Below are 19,099 nucleotides of genomic sequence, written 5' to 3'. Positions count from 1 at the left end.
AGACTACATTTTAACTCAAAATCATTGGATGTTCTTGTGTATCTCAGCTTTCAGCTTGTGTGCACATTTACATGAACATGGCCACCCTCATCTAGGATCGACAGCATTCCACAGCACACTTTAGGGAGTCCCACCTCTGTGTCTTTGCTCATATCATTTCCTCCTGCTGGAATGTCTTTCCTCCATGTTCAAATTTTGTAGATTTACATCAAAACAGGAGTAGGAAATTCAAAAATAAATAAATACAAATAGCTAACGAAATTGTTCAACCTGACAAATAGTAAATGGAAAAAAAAAAACACTAAAACAGAGATTCCATCTTGGGCCTAAAAAAGGCAAGGATTTAAAGAGAAACATACAGTATTGTTCAGGGGGAAGCAATACAGATATTTTCATTTACAGTAGTTTCCCCTTATCTTCAGGTAATATGTTGCAAGACTCTCACTGGATGCCTGAAACCGCAGATAGTACTGAACTCTATGTAGACCATGATAGTATGTTTTTTCCTATGCATACATACCTTTGATAAAATTCAATTTATAAATTAGGCACAATAACAGATTAACAACAATAAATAATAATAATGTAAACAATTATAACTGTGCTATAATAAAATTTATATGAATGTGGGCTCTCTTTGTCCTTTAAAATATATTTTTGTGGTGTACTCACCTATTTTCAGACCACAGTTAAATATAAGTAGCTAAAACCTTAGCAAGTGAAACCGCCAGTAAGGGGGGACTACTGTACTATTGCTAAGAGTTGCTATCCAGGCACTTGTTTTATGACTAAAAAGTTGGAAAGAATTGAAGTATCTCCCATCACTCTCTAACCCCTATTCCTTATACATTCATCACTACTTGATATACATGTGTGCATGCCTACAACCCCCTTTACACACACACACGAACTCTTTCTTTGCTTGCTATTGTTCTCCCCAGAGAATGTAAGCTCCACAAGGACAATGACTTTATCTAGCTTGTATATTATTATACCTCCAGTCCTAGAATGTCTAACACATAGGTGGTCACATAGTAAATATTTATTAGATGAATATATGAAATGACCATCAGGAGTCTGTGTAAATAAATAATGACATATTTACATAATGATCAACTTTATAGAATTTTTAAAAAGTTATTAAAATTTTAATTTTAATGTTTTAAATGTTTTATGTTTAAATGTTTTAAAATTAAAAACATTTAAAACATGAAAAATACTTATTGTCTATAATAAAGACACAAACACAGTGGTTATCTCAGACTGATGAGCTTATGATTGATTGATAGTTGTCCTTTTTATATACATCTGCATTTTCTAAATACTTATCAATAAGCATGTGCTATTGTTATAATCAGACAAACATGTAAAAGACAAAAAGTCCTGGAAGTCCAGCTCAAATGCAACCTCTTCTATTAAATATTTCCTGAACTCTCCAATCCCTGGTGATCTTGGCCTCTGCAATCCTCAGGACATAGTGACCATGTCCGAAACCATGCATAGTACTGAACCCTATACTGGTTACAATACTGTGATGTTGGATTTGTGGGTATAACCCATTTGTATCATTTAGCTGTGTTCCTCTTGGACCAACAGCTTTAGCTCCCATTGCCCTGCCCAATGCAGGGTGAAGGAATATGGTATTCTGAAAAAGGTGGAGCAATAGGAAGTTAAACAGGGAGGAAGTTAAGAGGAGAATGTGGATATACCAATATATCAACAGAAAATAAGAAACAAGATCCTGTTCAGTTCCTAAAAATGACTCCAAAAAGGTATTTTTCACTTGAAAACAGTGCAACCTTTAGCTTCGAGAGAATGTCCTAAAATTTACTGCTGGCTGCATTTGAGGTCATTGAGGCCCACCTTTAAATGAGTTCTATAAATTCCCAGGATGAAGCTCAAGACTTTGAGAGATACAAAAGAGGCCTATGGAAAGTTAACACAGGTAAAGAAATAAGAGATGAGAGTGTTCCCTACCCCCCAGCTCCTCTGGCCACCCTCCCGATGGATCCCTGTGGTGGCAGGCAGGAATGACCTGCTTGGGGATGCAGCGAGCTCCCAGGACCTTACCCACTGCTTCCTCTACCCAGGTATTTCACTCGGCTCCCCAAATTGACTCAGCTCCAGGCCGGTAGGGGAGGAGCCAAGGATGGCCAAATAGGAACAGCTCCTGTCTACAGCTCCCAGCATGAGCGACACAGAAGACAGGTGATTTCTGCATTTCCAACTGAGCTTTGAAGAGAGTAGTGGTTCTCCCAGCATGCAACTTGAGATCTGAGAACGGGCGGACTGCCTCCTCAAGTGGGTCCCTGACACCCGAGTAGCCTAACTGGGAGGCACCCCCCAAGTAGGGGCAGACTGACACCTCACACAGCCAGGTACTCCTCTGAGACAAAACTTCTAGAGGAACGATCAGGGAGCGGCATATGCGGTTCACCAATATCTGCTGTTCTGCAGCCTCCGCTGCTGATACCCAGGCAAACAGGGTCTGGAGTGGACCTCTAGCAAACTCCAACAGACCTGCAGCTGAGGGTCCTGTCTGTTAGAAGGAAAACTAACAAACGGAAAGGACATCCACACCAAAACCCCATCTGTACATGACCATCATCAAAGACCAAAGGTAGATAAAACCACAAAGATGGGGAAAAAAAACAGAGCAGAAAAACCAGAAACTCTAGAAAGCAGAGCACCTCTCCTCCTCCAAAGGAACGCAGCTCCTCACCAGCAACAGAACAAAGCTGGATGGAGAATGACTTTGACAAGTTGAGACAAGAAGGCTTCAGATGATCAAACTAACTACTCCGAGCTACAGGAGGAAATTCGAACCAATGGCAAAGAAGTTAAAAGCTTTGAAAAAAAATTAGAAGAATGGATAACTAGAATAACCAATGCAGAGAAGAAGTCCTTAAAGGACCTGATAGAGCTGAAAACCAAGGCACGAGAGCTATGTGACGAATGCAGAAGCCTCAGGAGCCGATGCGATCAACTGGAAGAAAGGGTATCAGTGATGGAAGATGAAATGAATGAAATGAAGCAAGAAGAGAAGTTTAGAGATAAAAGAATAGAAAGAAATAAAGCCTCCAAGAAATATTGGACTATGTGAAAAGACCAAATCTATGTCTGATTGGTGTGTCTGAAAGTGACAGGGAGAATGGAACCAAGTTGGAAAACACTCTGCAGGATATTATCCAGGAGAACTTCCCCAATCTAGCAAGGCAGGCCAACATTCAGATTCAGGAAATATAGAGAATGCCACAAAGATACTCCCTGAGAAGAGCAACTCCAAGACACATAATTGTCTGATTCACCAAGGTTGAAATGAAGGAAAAAATGTCAAGGGCAGCCAGAGAGAAAGGTCGGGTTACCCACAAAGGGAAGGCCATCAGACTAACAGCTGATCTCTCAGCAGAAACTCTACAAGCCAGAAGATAGTGGGGGCCAATATTCAAGATTATTAAAGAAAAGAATTTTTTCAACCCAGAATTTCATATCCAGCCAAACTAAGCTTCATAAGTGAAGGAGAAATAAAATCCTTTACAGACAAGCAAATGCTGAGAGATTTTGTCACTACCAGGCCTGCCTTAAAAGAGCTCCTGAAGGAAGCACTAAACATGGAAAGGAACGACTGGTACCAGCCACTGCAAAAACATGCCAAATTGTAAAGACCATTGAGGCTAGGAAGAAACTGCATTAATTAATGCACAAAATAACCAGCTAACATCATAATGACAGGATCAAATTCACACATAACAATATTAACCTTAAATGTAAATGGGCTAAATGCTCCAATTAAAAGACACAGACTGGCAAATTGGATAGAGTCAAGACCCATCAGTGTGCTGTATTCAGGAAACCCATCTCACATGCAGAGACACACATAGGCTCAAAATAAAGGGATGGAGGAAGATCTACCAAGCAAATGGAAAATAAAAAAAGGCAGGGGTTGCAATCCTAGTCTCTGATAAAACAGACTTTAAACCAACAAAGATCAAAAGAGACAAAGAACGCCATTACATAATGGTAAAGGGATCAATTCAACAAGAAGAGCTAACTATCCTAAATATATATGCACCCAATACAGGAACACCCAGATTCATAAAGCAAGTACTGCATGACCTACAAAGAAACTTAGACTCCCACACAATAATAATGGGAGACTTTAACACCCCACTGTCAACATTAGACAGATCAACGAGACAGAAAGTTAACAAGCATATCCAGGAATTGAACTCAGCTCTGCACCAAGCGGACCTAATAGACATCTACAGAACTCTCCATCCCAAATCAACAGAATATACATTCTTCTCAGCACCACACCACACCTACTCCAAAACTGACCACATAGTTGGAAGTAAAGCACTCCTTAGCAAATGTAAAAGAACAAAAATTATAACAAACTGTCTCTCAGACCACAGTGCAATCAAACTAGAACTCAGGATTAAGAAACTCACTCAAAACCGCTCAACTACATGGAAACTGAACAACCTGCTCCTGAATGACTAGTGGGTACATAATGAAATGAAGGCAGAAATAAAGATGTTCTTTGAAACCAATGAGAACAAAGATACAACATACCACAATCTCTGGGACACATTCAAAGCAGTGTGTAGAGGGATATTTATAGCACTAAATGCCCACAAGAGAAAGCAGGAAAGATCTAAAATTGACACCCTAACATCACAATTAAAAGAACTAGAAAAGCAAGAGCAAACACATTCAAAAGCTAGCAGAAGGCAAGAAATAACTAAGATCAGAGCAGAAATGAAGGAAATAGAGACACAAAAAACCCTTCAAAAAATTAATGAATCCAGGAGCTGGTTTTTTGAAAGGATCAACAAAACTGATAGACCGCTAGCAAAACTAACAAAGAAGAAAAGAGAGAAGAATCAAATAGACGCAATAAAAAATGATAAAGGGGCTATCACCACCAATCCCACAGAAATACAAACTACCGTCAGAGAATACTATAAACACCTCTATGCAAATAAACTAGAAAATCTAGAAGAAATGGATAAATTCCTGGACACATACACCCTCCCAAGACAAAACCAGGAAGAAGTTGAATCTCTGAATAGACGAATAACAGGCTCTGAAAGTGAGGTAATAATCAATAGCTTACCAACCAAAAAAAGTCCAGGACCAGATGGATTCACAGCCGAATTCTACCAGAGGTACAAGGAGGAGCTGGTACCATTCCTTCTGAAACTATTCCAGTCAATAGAAAAAGAGGGAATCCTCCCTAACTCATTTTATGAGGCCAGCATCATCCTGATAACAAAGCCGGGCAGAGACACAACAAAAAAAGAATTTTAGACCAATATCCTTGATGAACATTGATGCAAAAATCCTCAATAAAATACTGGCAAAACGAATCCAGCAGCACATCAAAAAGCTTATCCACCATAATCAAGTGGGCTTCATCCCTGGGATGCAAGGCTGGTTCAATATACGCAAATCAATAAATGTAATCCAGCATATAAACAGAACCAAAGACAAAAACCACATGATTATCTCAACAGATGCAGAAAAGGCCTTTCACAAAATTCAACAACGCTTCATGCTAAAAACTCTCAATAAATTAGGTATTGATGGGACGTATCTCAAAATAATAAGAGCTATCTATGACAGACCCACAGCCAATATCATACTGAATGGGCAAAAACTGGAAGCATTCTCTTTGAAAAAACGCACAAGACAGGGATGCCCTCTCTCACCACTCCTATTCAACATAGTGTTGGAAGTTCTGGCCAGGGCAATCAGGCAGGAGAAGGAAATAAAGGGTATTCAGTTAGGAAAAGAGGAAGTCAAATTGTCCCTGTTTGCAGATGACATGGTTGTGTATCTAGAAAACCCCATTGTCTCAGCCCAAAATCTCCTTAAGCTGATAAGCAACTTCAGCAAAGTCTCAGGATACAAAATCAATGTACAAAAATCACAAGCATTCTTATACACCAATAACAGACAAACAGAGAGCCAAATCATGAGTGAACTCCCATTCACAATTGCTTCAAAGAGAATAAAATACCTAGGAATCCAACTTACAAGGGATGTGAAGGACCTCTTCAAGGAGAACTACAAACCACTGCTCAAGGAAATAAAAGAGGATACAAACAAATGGAAGAACATTCCATGCTCATGGGTACAAAGAATCAATATCGTGAAAATGGCCATACTGCCCAAGGTAATTTATAGATTAAATGCCATCCCCATCTAGCTACCAATGACTTTCTTCACAGAATTGGAAAAAAACTACTTTAAAGTTCATATGGAACCAAAAAAGAGACTGCATTGCCAAGTCAATCCTAAGCCAAAAGAACAAAAGCTGGAGGCATCACGCTACCTGACTTCAGACTATGCTACAAGGCTACAGTAACCAAAACAGCATGGTACTGGTACCAAAACAGAGATATAGACCAATGGAACAGAACAGAGCCCTCAAATAATACCACACATCTACAACCATCTGATCTTTGACAAACCTGACAAAAACAAGAAATGGGGAAAGGATTCCCTATTTGATAAATGGGAGTTTCCCTGGGAAAACTGGCTAGCCATATGTAGAAAGCTGAAACTGGATGCCTTCCTTACACTTTATACAAAAATTAATTCAAGATGGATTAAAGACTTAAATGTTAGACCTGAAACCATAAAAACCCTAGAAGAAACCCTAGGCAATACCATTCAGGACATAGGCATGGGGAAGGACTTCATGTCTAAAACACCAAAAGCAATGGCAACAAAAGCCAGAATTTACAAATGGGATCTAATTAAACTAAAGAGCTCTGCACAGCAAAAGAAACTACCATCAGAGTGAACAGGCAACCTACAGAATGGGAGAAAATTTTTGCAACCTACTCATCTGACAAAGAGCTAACATCCAGAATCTACAATGAACTCAAGCAAATTTACAAGAAAAAAACAACCCCTTCAAAAAGTGGGTGAAGGATATGAACAGACACTTCTCAAAAGAAGACATTTATGCAGCCAAAAAACACATGAAAAAATATTCATCATCACTGGCCATCAGAGAAATGCAAATCAAAACCACAATGAGATACCATCTCACACCAGTTAGAATGGCCATCATTAAAAAGTCAGGAAACAACAGGTGCTGGAGACGATGTGGAGAAATAGAAACACTTTTACACTGTTGGTGGGACTGTAAACTAGTTCAACCATTGTGGAAGTCAGTGTGGCGATTCCTCAGGGATCTAGAACTAGAAATACCATTTGACCCAGCCATCCCATTACTGGGTATATATTCCAAAGGATTATAAATCATGCTGCTATAAAGACACATGCACACATATGTTTATAGTGGCACTATTCACAATAGCAAAGACTTGGAACCAACCTAAATGTCCAACAATGATAGACTGGATTAAGAAAATGTGGCACATATACACCATGGAATACTATGCAGCCACAGAAAATGATGAATTCATGTCCTTTGTAGGGACGTGGATGAAACTGGAAACCATCATTCTCAGCAAACTATTGCAAGGACAAAAAACCAAGCACCGCATGTTCTCACTTATACCTGGGAATTGAACAATGAGAACACATGGACACAGGAAGGGGAACATCACACACCAGGGACTGTTGTGGGGTGGGGCGAGGGGGGAGGGATAGCATTAGGAGATACACCTCATGCTAAATGAGGAGTTAATGGGTGCAGCACACCAACATGGCACATGTATATATATGTAACAAACCTGCACGTTGTGCACATGTACCCTAAAACTTAAAGTATAATTTAAAAAAATCGGAATTAGAGGCTCTATGAGAAGAACCATGGCTTTCAAATCAAAGACTGAATTCCAAATGTTCTCATACATCAAAGAAGACCTAAGGCTAGCCCATGTGGCTTAGAGGTGACAACGTATCATCAAAGAGCTAAATAACTGACCATTATTCTAAAGGGACTAAAACATTCTTTCCCAGTCTCAGCCTTCAAGTGGCAGGTCACTGCTGAAGACTTGAAGGAAGAGAGATTAACCCTTTAAGATATTTGGTAAGTTCTGTAACCATAGTTTGTATATATTCCCCTACTATTGAACTGAGATTGCTAATAAAATCAGAGAAATCAAGGTTTAAATTCTAGCTTTGGCATGTGTGAACTTGGGCAAGTTATTTACTTTCTCTGGGCCTCAGCTTCTGCATCTGTGAAAAGGGCCATCACAGTGCATTATCTCACTTACAATGAAGGGTAATTATGAAAATTAGAAATAATAAATCTGAAGAGCCTGTCATAGTGCCTGCCACATCAAAGATTTCCAATAAAAGCTAACTTAATATCTTTACTCAGTTATATTCATTATGTCAGGAAAGATGCCAGACGGCAAGTGTAGCAGGGCAGCTTTTACATTTACGAGCACAAAATTTGGTTTAGGTTCATGGATATTTTCATAACCTTAGGTGAATGACTGTTTCCTTCTGCCACCATTATTTCATCTGAAATATGATCAGCTTATGCTGGTTGATTTCCAAGGCATTTTAAGCTCTGACATCCTATTTTTATGATACTATGAATGAATTAATTGGCATGGGCTTTAGTAGGAACCTCTCTTTTTCTTTTCCTTCACTCTTCTACATCCTTACTGCTCCTTCCTTAATCAACCACAGCACTGACTTCATTCCTATTCTCTTTTACTCTGTTTTCTACCCTTCCAACCCACTGACAACCCCGTTGTCAAAAGGAATTTTTGGAAGCTCCAATTTGTTAAATTGCTCCATTTCAGTAAAATCTGAATTGCTTTAAGTCTCAATCCCTTTTTCCCATTTGTAGACTAAACCCTTTATTTGTTAGAGTGAGATTTAAAGTTCTGTAGTCAGCCTCTGTCCACATTTGTAAATGTACTTCTTTAGACTAATATTTTAATGCCTATGACTTTAAGCCAAAATAAAAGTAATGCTAATTGCAAAATTGTAGAAAATTCAGGTCATAATCAGATACAATACAAAATCAGAAAGTTAAAAACCATTCTTAATTCTACTCTCGAAAGAAAACCAGCAACGTGGTGTGTATTATTCTAGTTTTATATCCATTCATACTTGTGGTCAGATGAAAAATTTAAAATTTACCCATGTGTCTTTTCAAGATACCTTGTAACGCTCTTACATTTGTCTAGCTAGTTCAGAGGCATCCATTGCTCCAAAAGAAGAGTCATTAAAGCAGAATGCAAACAGAAAACAAATGTTTATATAATTAAGCATATGAACTAACATTATTTAGAAGTGAGTGATTTGTCAGATTTTCTACCTCTCTGTTCTGCTCCAATGCCCTTCCTTCAAAAACAAACAAACAAAAACACCCCCAAACCCTACTAGAAGTCCTGAGGCATAGGGGATGATAGGATGCTCAAATGGGTTTGGCTGCGTAAGTGTGAGAAGTCCCATATGTCACACGTTAAAGTAGAAACTGGGGACCCAGAAAGACTCTAAATATCCACCACCCTCCATTTCATGGAAGGTATAGAGTAGAAATGACTGTTTAAGATATCCAGATAGAAGCATTTCTAGAATCTCTCAGAGGTTCCTAAGGCCCAAGAGTGGTCTGGAGGTGACCACACATTTGCTGTGAACTAGAGATGGGAGCAGAAGCAGCTGAGAGAAGAGTAGGCACATAGAACCTTCTGGGAGGAAGAGGATTCAGCACAGAGCTGTAGGGACCAAAAATGGAAGACTACAGGGGAACAGGGTGTTTCACAGATGCCAACATGGACAAGAGACAATGACCACAGACCAAGTGCCTCTCCTCACTATGGGTTGGCATTGTGTAAATCTCACAGAATTTGCACCTAACCCAAATACAAACATGCTTCATTTTATTGTGGTTTGCTTTATTGGGCTTTGCAGATAATGCTTTTTGTTTTTTTGTTTGTTTGCAATTGAAGGTTTGTAGCAACGCTGCATCAAGCAGGACTAGCATACCACTTTTCTAATAGGATGAGCTCACTTTGTTAGCATTTTTAGCAATAAGGTACTTTTTGATTAATATATCTATGTTTCTTTTTAGAATAATGCTATTGCATACTTAATAGACTATAGTATAAACACAACTTGCATATGCACTGGGACACCAAAGAATTCATGTAACTTATTGTGACGTTTGCTTTATTATTGTGTTCTGAAACCTAACCTGCAATATTTTCAAGGTATGTCTGTATATGAGGGAAAAACTTTTTGAATTGAATGAAATTTCATTTCTACCAATTGGCCAAACAGGAAATCAAAACAGAAAATGGGTTTATAAATGGAAAAATAAGTTACATTTTTGCATACTCAACTTTGTGAACTGAGATTCACAGAATTGTAGAACTATAGTTCTTTTCCTTAGACTTACTGGTCTCTAAAATGATCATGCCTTTAATGTAGGACACATTCCGTTGCCTCTGTCTGAAATACTGCCACATCCTTCATTTCTCCAATTAAAAATATCTGCTCCGTCTTTAAGACCTCTCTAAATAAAATGATTTATCCTTTCACAGGCCTCTCCCAAATCCCCTAAGTATGGTGAATCCTCTTACACTACACAAACTCCCAATACAGCAGTTATTTTCATAACCATTATTATTACGTGTATTTCACTAAACCAAGATGGGCAAGAAAATGAGACCTTATCTTCTATCATTTGTTTCTCATAGCTTAGCACAAAACCATGGCATCTTGCAGACCTCAATGTATCTTTGTTGAATAAATGAATAGAAGGGTGGTAACCTGAGGATGATACCAGAGGGGAAGAACCAGAGAGGCAATGATGAGTAGAAAGATGTTGTAGAGTGCAAGTCATCTTGTTTTTTAAAAAGCAACCTAGCCATGTATCATCAACCCACAAATCCAGTTATAATAACAATGAAAATAATTTAAATTATCTATTTGTCTTTGCTTCACTCAATGGTCTACAGTGAACAAATCTTCTCCCAAAGAAGAGCCAGTATCTGGACTTTCCATTTCCCTAATTAAATTTAGAGACATCTCCAAAATAGGAAAAATGCTGAATTCTGACAATTGTAGGTTATCTCTTATTCTGTTCCCATGGGGTATTGTAAATTTCCCTTATCCTGATTTCTTAGATCTTGGCTGCTTTGAATCTATTTGACTTTTTCACTTCATTCATTTTTACGACTTTCTTTTGGCTTATGCGAGAATTACCCATTCCAATTTTGTGGATTTTAGAGCCCCTCTATTGGACTAGTTCCCAGGTTCCCTGCATTAAAGGAATAAAACAAAGATGCAGCCAACTCAGCAAGTCATGGTCCTCTCATTTACAAAATTACAGAGTTAGAGCTCAATGGATATAAATTCTTTTCTATGAAAAGCGAGAATGATTATGACAGAATCATCTGGAGGACATACTTCACACACAGACTTGTGGACGTTCCTCTAAGTGAGAATTGTGGGTGTGCCCAGGGTTCGTCCTGTTATCTTCAGCAGTCATCGGACAATTTAGACTTTCAGCCAGGTCTGAAATCCACTCCCTCCTGTAGGTACTCCCTAGTGTTCCTTCTAGTCTATTATAAATGATAATACAATTGAGAATTTCAGCTCCAGATACCAGCAGGGAAGTTTATTTTGAGACAGTGCCCCTCAAGTCAAGTCTTAATCTTTACATTTCCATTGTGGGAATAACTCTTGATGTTGAGAATGGCTGAACTAAGGTGAGCGTGAGAGCAGGCAACCTAAGCATAAACTTAGGTTTATACAGCGAGTTGCTAATTCTTAAAGCCTTTTATTTTTATTATATGATTTGATCCTCCTTATTACCCTAGAATTCATCAGGGAGGAGGTTATTGTTTCAGGTTTACAATGAAAAATTTTGAGACTCAAAATGGCCGTGTCTTTTCTCCTTCACAGTTTGGTGAGTAAACCAGCAACATCAGCTGGGAAATTTTTAGAAATGGAGAATTTCAGGTTCATGCTAGTCCTATTGGACGAAATCTGGAATTTAACAAGATCCCTGGGTGATTTTCTTTTACATTTGAGAAGCATTCAGTAATGTGATTTTCCAAAACTCCTGCATCAGGCACAGCTCATGGTGAGCAAAACCATCAGAAAATGAAGAGATCATTTATAAGGAGAAATATGGTTGCAGCCAGTAAATCAACAGTCAGGTTGGGCACCATTTTCTTGTGAGAAAGTTACAGGCCACAGGCAAGAAGTCAGGGCTGTCAGCAGCCTCATCACCAAACACCCAGACAAGGAGCAAGAGAGAGGGGCAGAGGTAATGAAGCACTCCCTTCAGGGATGATCCTGAGAGGAGAGCTTCTTTCTGCTGACAGGTGAGGGAGTCTGTGTGTCTTTCAGGTCTGACCTTGAGTTTTATTCCTACAGAGAAACAGAAGGGAAGAAGAGAAGGGGAAAACTGGAAATGTGACATCACCCAACCTGTAATTAATCATGTTCTTTAGTTGGTCTTGATAAGCCTCAGTAATTTTTTAAAAAGAGAACACTTGAAATCTTCCCTGTTAATCTCATACCTTTTCCTGATAGCTGTAACTTATTGAAAATACTTGATTTCAGAAGTGTCCATGCCTTTCTTCATTCCTTTATTCCACAAGTACTTGCTGAGTATTTTCTGGATGCTCAGTGCTTGGGAAATGAAAATGAAGGACATAGATTCTGTCATTCTGGTGCAATGAGGAAGAGAATCAAGTAGAGGGGTAATTTTAGTAAAACCATACCATCTTATTTCATGTTACCTCAGGAGGGGATGTGCCTTTTGATTTTTTGAGAAACTCAACTCAACATTTCCTGAATGGGGAGAAAAGAAAATGTTCCAACTAGCTCCAGCCAGATAAAATCCAGACAGACTGTGATGAGTGTAAGTTGCACACCTATCCATGTGGTTAGAGGATGAGAAACTCTGGGACAGTTTGGGCTACCAGGCCATTTCTGTATTTGGAGCGAGAAAATAGAAGTTACACACACACACACACACAAACATATATATATATATCTCATATATTTATAAAAATATATATCATATATATATAAAATACATATGCTAAAGAGTGTTGGTAGGTGCTATATCCAGCAAATAATTAGCGTCTAATATACCTTCACATCTAAACTTCAGGTTCTTTTAAGAGCAAGAATCTGTCTTTAGTTCTAGGTTCACCATGACAGCTATCACAGTGACAGGTACATGCAAAACAGGTACTAAAGAAATATCTGCTGATCAGACCAAAGGAGTGTTCAGCAAATTTTCGTTTACCAAGTAAGTATGTATAACCCTTCTGGGCTGGGCGTGGTGGCTTATGCCTGTAATCTCAGCACTTTGGGAGGCCAAGGCGGGAGAATCACTTGAGTTCAGGAGTTTGAGACAAGCCTGGCAATATGGTGAAATCTCGCCTCTACTAAAAATATAAAAATTAGCCAGACGTAGTGGTGTGCACCTGTAATCCCAGCTACTCGCAGGAGAATCAGTTGATCCCAGGAGGCAGAGGTTTCAGTGAGCCAAGATTTCACCACTACACTCTAGTCTGGGCAACAGAGTGAAACTTCATCGCTTTCTCTTTCTTTCTCTCTCTGTCATATATATACACACACACATATATAGATATAGATATATGTACATATATCTATTTCTGTTTGTGTGTGTATAAAACCCTTTTGACAAGCAGAAACTCTTTTGCTTTTAGCATCAAACACAGGCAGACACATATCAATTTCCATATCCTATTAACTCTCTTGCTTTCCTGTTCTATGGAGTTGTCTAGCAATATTCTGTAGAAGACCTATTTCCAATGATCATTTTAGTAACAGATATTGAGGGAAATTAGCACTTGTATTATTTCACTCATTATCTCACTGTGTCTGGGCAAAGAGAGATGAGTGTCTTTCTCATTCTTCATATAAGGTAAACTAGAGCAGATTAGACTAAGACCATGTCACAATTTATGCTGGCTAATTTGTGAACAGAGCCTCAATCTGACATTAACTCCAACCAACTATGCTGCTTTTCTCCCTCTCTCTCTCTCTCTTTTTTTTTTTTTTTTGTATTATCTGGGTAAATGTCCAATCTTTCTTTCCTGTTACATTTTTTTCTTATTAGTATGACTAGAGATTTATCAATATTATTTATCTTTTCAAAGCACTGGATTTTTTGTTTGATCTTTTCTACTGTTTTTCTGTTTTTTTTTAAATTTATTTTATTCCCTTTTGCTCTTCTCTTTAATATTTCTTCTTTGGATTTAATTTGCTCTTCTTTTTCTAGTTTATTAAGGTGAAACTATAGATTATTGATTTGACAACTTTGATTTTTTGAGATAAGGTCTGGCTATGTCACTCAGGCTGAGGTGTAGCTGGGGTATAGTGGCACACTCGTAGCTCACTGTAGCCTCTGCCTCCCAGGCTCAAGTGATCCTCCCACCTCAGCCTCCTGAGTAGCTGGGAATACAGGCGTGAGCCACCATGCCTAACTAATTTTGATATTTCTTTTCTTTTTCTTTCTCTTGTTGATACAGAGGGGGTCTCACCATGTTGCCCAGGCTGGTCTCGCACTCCTGGGCTCAAACTATCTTAGCTTCTCGGCCTCCCAAAGTTCTGAGATCACAGGCGTGAGTCACCATGCCTGGCCAACTGTGCTGCTCTTTAAGATCATTTTAATTCTGTTTTAAGATTTGAGAAGGACAAAGTATGCCACTAAACAATTGTAGTCATTTAAGTTGAAAAATATCGAACAGTCTTTATGTTGCCTTAGTTTGTTTCAACTTCTTTATTTCTATATTGATGTCAAGGAGTGTGTGTGTGTGTGTGTGTGTGTGTGTGTGTGTGTGTGTGTATGTATGTGTATGTTACCCCAATGAAGTAATTGCTGCAGATCCCTGAAGGTCACATACTTTTGGATTATTTTGTATGTGAATGTGTGTGTGTGTATGTATCAATGGATTTTATCTACCCATAACTCTGGATTCACAGCACTCATAATTGAAGAGACACCAATGAGAACCATACTCATCCTATAGCCAACATTCTAAATATCTAATTAAAAACTAGCAACTTAATGGGAGCTCTAATGGGGGAGTTCCTGAAAGAAATACATTTTAAGCTAGGTTTGATTGGGAACTGAGTGACAAATACACATTTGATCACAAAAAGCAATGCCAAATACTCTAAAATGGATAGTATTCGTTATCTGGCAGGTACTAAAAATAAACTCATTTAGTAAAGTGCAACATTAAAAAAATAATGAAGGACTTCTGTTTCTGGGAGCATGGTGTAGAAGTACATTTCCCTATTCATCCCACTAAGTACAATTGAAACCTTATATTTTATATAAAATAAATATAGTAATATTCTGAAAGGTAGAGAAAAGAAGGCAGACCAGCTAGGGACCTCAGGACCCAAGGAGCTACAAAGTGGTGAATTATAGGGTTTACTTTTCGCCTTACATATACTTGCCTTGGAGTTGAAGAACCCATCAATCTGGAAATGCCCATGGTCACAAACAATTTTAAAACCCCAACAAAATTTTGTGTTTTTTTTTTTCTGGCAAACAAACAACAACAACAACAACAAAATAAAAAAAAAACGGAAAAGAGCAACAGAGAAGAAAGAAAAAAAAACCTTTCAAACAATAACCCCTCTACTGCAACCTAATGGCAGTGAAAAGAACTGTGGTCTCTCCCCTACGCATAGCAGTTAACGCAAGTGGGAGACTGGACTTCTCCCTTTGCGAGGCTGTAAAGAAGCACCACAACAACCCTGCTGGGGTAGTGCCACAGAGGGCTAAGGAAGCTAAGACGTTCATCCCACCAGCCAGTGGTGAGTCTTCCCCTTCCCCTTATGGTGTCAGTGTATACCATATGGGGAGGCTGAGCTTCCAACCTCACACCAAGATGGTGTCAAAGACAACCTAGTAGAAAGTCAAGATTTTAACCCCTACCCAGCAGTAATGAGTCCACCCCCACCATAGTGTCAGGAAAGATCCCATGAAAAGCTGGAATTCCCATCCCCGAAAAGCAATAACAGGGAGTCCCCATCTCAGGTGTTAAAGGGGCCAAATGGGGAATCTGAACTTTTACCTTCACTTACAGGTAACAAGATGACAGAGAAAGCTAGCTAAAACGGAAGGGTTAAATAAGTCCCAGAATCTCAGTATACAATGTGAAAACATCCAGTTTTCAATTCAAGTCACTTATTATATGTAAAGCCAGAAAGATCTGAAAGTGAATAAAAAAGATATTCAACAGATACAAACACCAAAATTCCAGAAATGTTAGAATTACCTGACAAGATTGTAAAGCATATATGATAAAAAAAAAAAACACTTCAATGAGCAATTACAAACATACCTGAAACAAATGAAAAAATAGAAAGCGCCAGCCAAGCAATAGAAACTGCCAGTGAAGTAATAGAAGATATTATGAAGATCCAAATGGAGATTTTAGATCTAAACCTAAAATAAGTAAAACACTCAGTAGATGTTTAACAGCTTAACAGCAGAATTTTTCCAAATGGATCGATTCTTTGAAAACATAAACTACCACCACTCGCCTAATACAAAATAGATTATTTCAATAGTCATAACTATTCATGAAATTGGATTTATAATTTTAAAACTCCCTCTAAAATATCTCCAGGACCAGATGGTTGCACTAGATAATTCTAGAAGAATTAAAGCCAATTTGACACAATGTCTTCCAGAAAATAGAAGAGGATGAAATACTTCTCAGTACATTTTATGAAACTGATAATGCTCCAATATAAAAACCAACCAAAGACAGTACAAAACAATCTACAAACCAATATCCTCATAATATACTTAACAAAATACTAGCAAATAGAATTATGTTATATATATATATAATGACCAAGTAAAAGTTATTTGAGGAATGCAAGGCTGGTTCTGTATTCTAAATCAATTAATGCGATTACCATATTAATAAGCTAAAGAAGAGCAGTTACCTGATCATATCAATGAAAGCAGAAAAGGCATTTGACCTAACTCAATACTCATTCAGATAATAATGTCAGAAAAGTAGTTGGTTAAGAAAGATCATCTACAACAAAGCATATATCTATAATTATACTTCATGATTAAAGACTGAATATTTTTCCCCTAAAATCAAGAATAAGGCAAGGATATCCATTCTAACCACTCTTATTCAACATGTTGCTAAAAGTTCTAGCCATTGTAATAAGACAAGGAAAGAAATGAAAATGCATACAAATCTAAAAGGAAGAAATAAATGCAAATGGCATGGTTGTATACATAGAAATTACCAAGCAATTTACAAAAACAAAACACAAAACCTCCTAGAAATAGTAACCAAGTTTAGGAAGGTTGCATAATACAAAATAAACATACAACAATCAATTATAATCCCATACAGTATATACTTCAGTTCTCCCCAAATTGATAATCAGGTTTAATGTAATTTCTACCACAATCCCACCAAGATTTTTTGTGGTTATAGACAAAACTTTTCTAAAATTTATATTGGAAGGCTAATGAGCTAGAATATCTCAAACTATTTTAACAAAGAAGAATAAAGTGGAAGGAATCCATCTACCCAAATTTCAAAACTTGCTTTTTAGGTACAATCATTAAGACTGTGTGCGTGGTACTGATGGTGTGGTATGGATGGAGTGTGTCAGGGCTGGAGGGGTAGGCACATAAATCAATGGAACAGAAGAACCCAGAAGTATTTCCATACAAATGTACCCAACTGATATTTTGACAAAGGTGCAAAAGCAATTTAATGGAGGAAAGATTGCTTTTTCAATAAATGATGGTGGAACAATTGGACATCCAATAAATAATAAATAAATAAAAATAAAGCTTGGCCTGTCTCACACTTTATACATTAATTCAAAATGGAACATGGGCTTACATATAAAATATGTAACTATCAAGCTTTTAGAATAAAAACATAAGAAAAAATCTTGTAAGTCTAACTAGGCAAAGAGTTTATAGACTTGATACCAAAAGCACCATCCATAAAAGAAAAAAATTGATAATTTGGACTGCATGAATATTTTTAAAATTTGTTCTGCAAAAGAACCTACTGAGAAGATGAAAAGAGAAACTACAGAGGAAAATATATTTGCAACCTACAAAGAACTAGTATTTATAATAAAGAATTCTCAAAACTCAACAGCAAATAAAACAAATAGCAAACAATTCAATTAGAACATGGGCATAAGACATAAAGAGACATTTCACCAAGATACAGATAGCAAATAAGCACATGAACGATATAAAACATCATTAGCCATTAAAGAAGTGTAAATTAAAACCACTCTGAGTGAACAAAAATCAATTCTAAGTGGCGTGCATAATGTTTCATTCTATTTACATATCATTCTTCAAATGACAAAATTATAAAATGAAGAACAGGTTCGCGGATGCAGGGAGTAGGGGTGGGGAGTGGGTGTGACTATAAAAGGACAAGAGAGATCCTTATGGTAATGGAAATGTTCTAAATCTTGGCTATATCCATGTCAACATCTTGATTGTAATGTACTATAATTTTTCAAGAGGTTACCACTGGGGAAAACAGTAAGGCTACACTGGACCTATCTGCATTATTTCTTACAACTTCATGTGAATCTATAATTAATTCAAAATAAAATAATTAATAATAAAAATAATAATTAACTGTAACTGGTTCTTATTCCAAAAAAGGAACAAAATTAATCTCAGGACAGAATAACAAACTCTACAGAAATCTGTGTGAAAAAGAAGTCTTCTGAAGGGCATGGTCTGAAATGAGAAAGGATGGGGGTGAAGAGGGTTGAATTATAGAAAATAATAATTTTGAATCATTAGGGGAATCCCAGGAGAGAAACAGTAAAGGGATCAGGAAATGAAGAAAAGGGGGAAGATGTGTGGAAGTTCAAAATCAGAGGATCAGGAGCATATTGGAAGAGCCCCCTCAAAATAAGGCCAAAGAGGATTTTCACATGGATGAAATGACTGAGGAGATGTTTTTTAAAAGGATATCTAATATTTAACTTTTAGTAACTTGTCATATAAAAACCCTTAATTTCTCCAGATCTTCTAGAACAGCTTTTTGGTTTGTGTCCCCTTGAAGGAGACTGGAAGACAAGAAGAAGGGAGGAGAGATCCGCCCTTCCCGAAGTGCTTGCA

The 19,099-nt window shown here is 37.7% G+C and overlaps 1 protein-coding gene across 1 annotated transcript in view; it reads left to right on the top strand.

The window, feature by feature from the left end:
- The window catches only part of RAB38 (RAB38, member RAS oncogene family), a 326,770-nt gene that overhangs the window by 190,877 nt on the left and 116,794 nt on the right, over nucleotides 1-19,099 (top strand). The window lies entirely within an intron of this gene.

This window comes from Gorilla gorilla, chromosome 9 (assembly GCF_029281585.2).
Source record: "Gorilla gorilla gorilla isolate KB3781 chromosome 9, NHGRI_mGorGor1-v2.1_pri, whole genome shotgun sequence".
NCBI lineage: Eukaryota > Metazoa > Chordata > Mammalia > Primates > Hominidae > Gorilla > Gorilla gorilla.
This window is presented reverse-complemented; position numbering and strand designations above follow the sequence as displayed.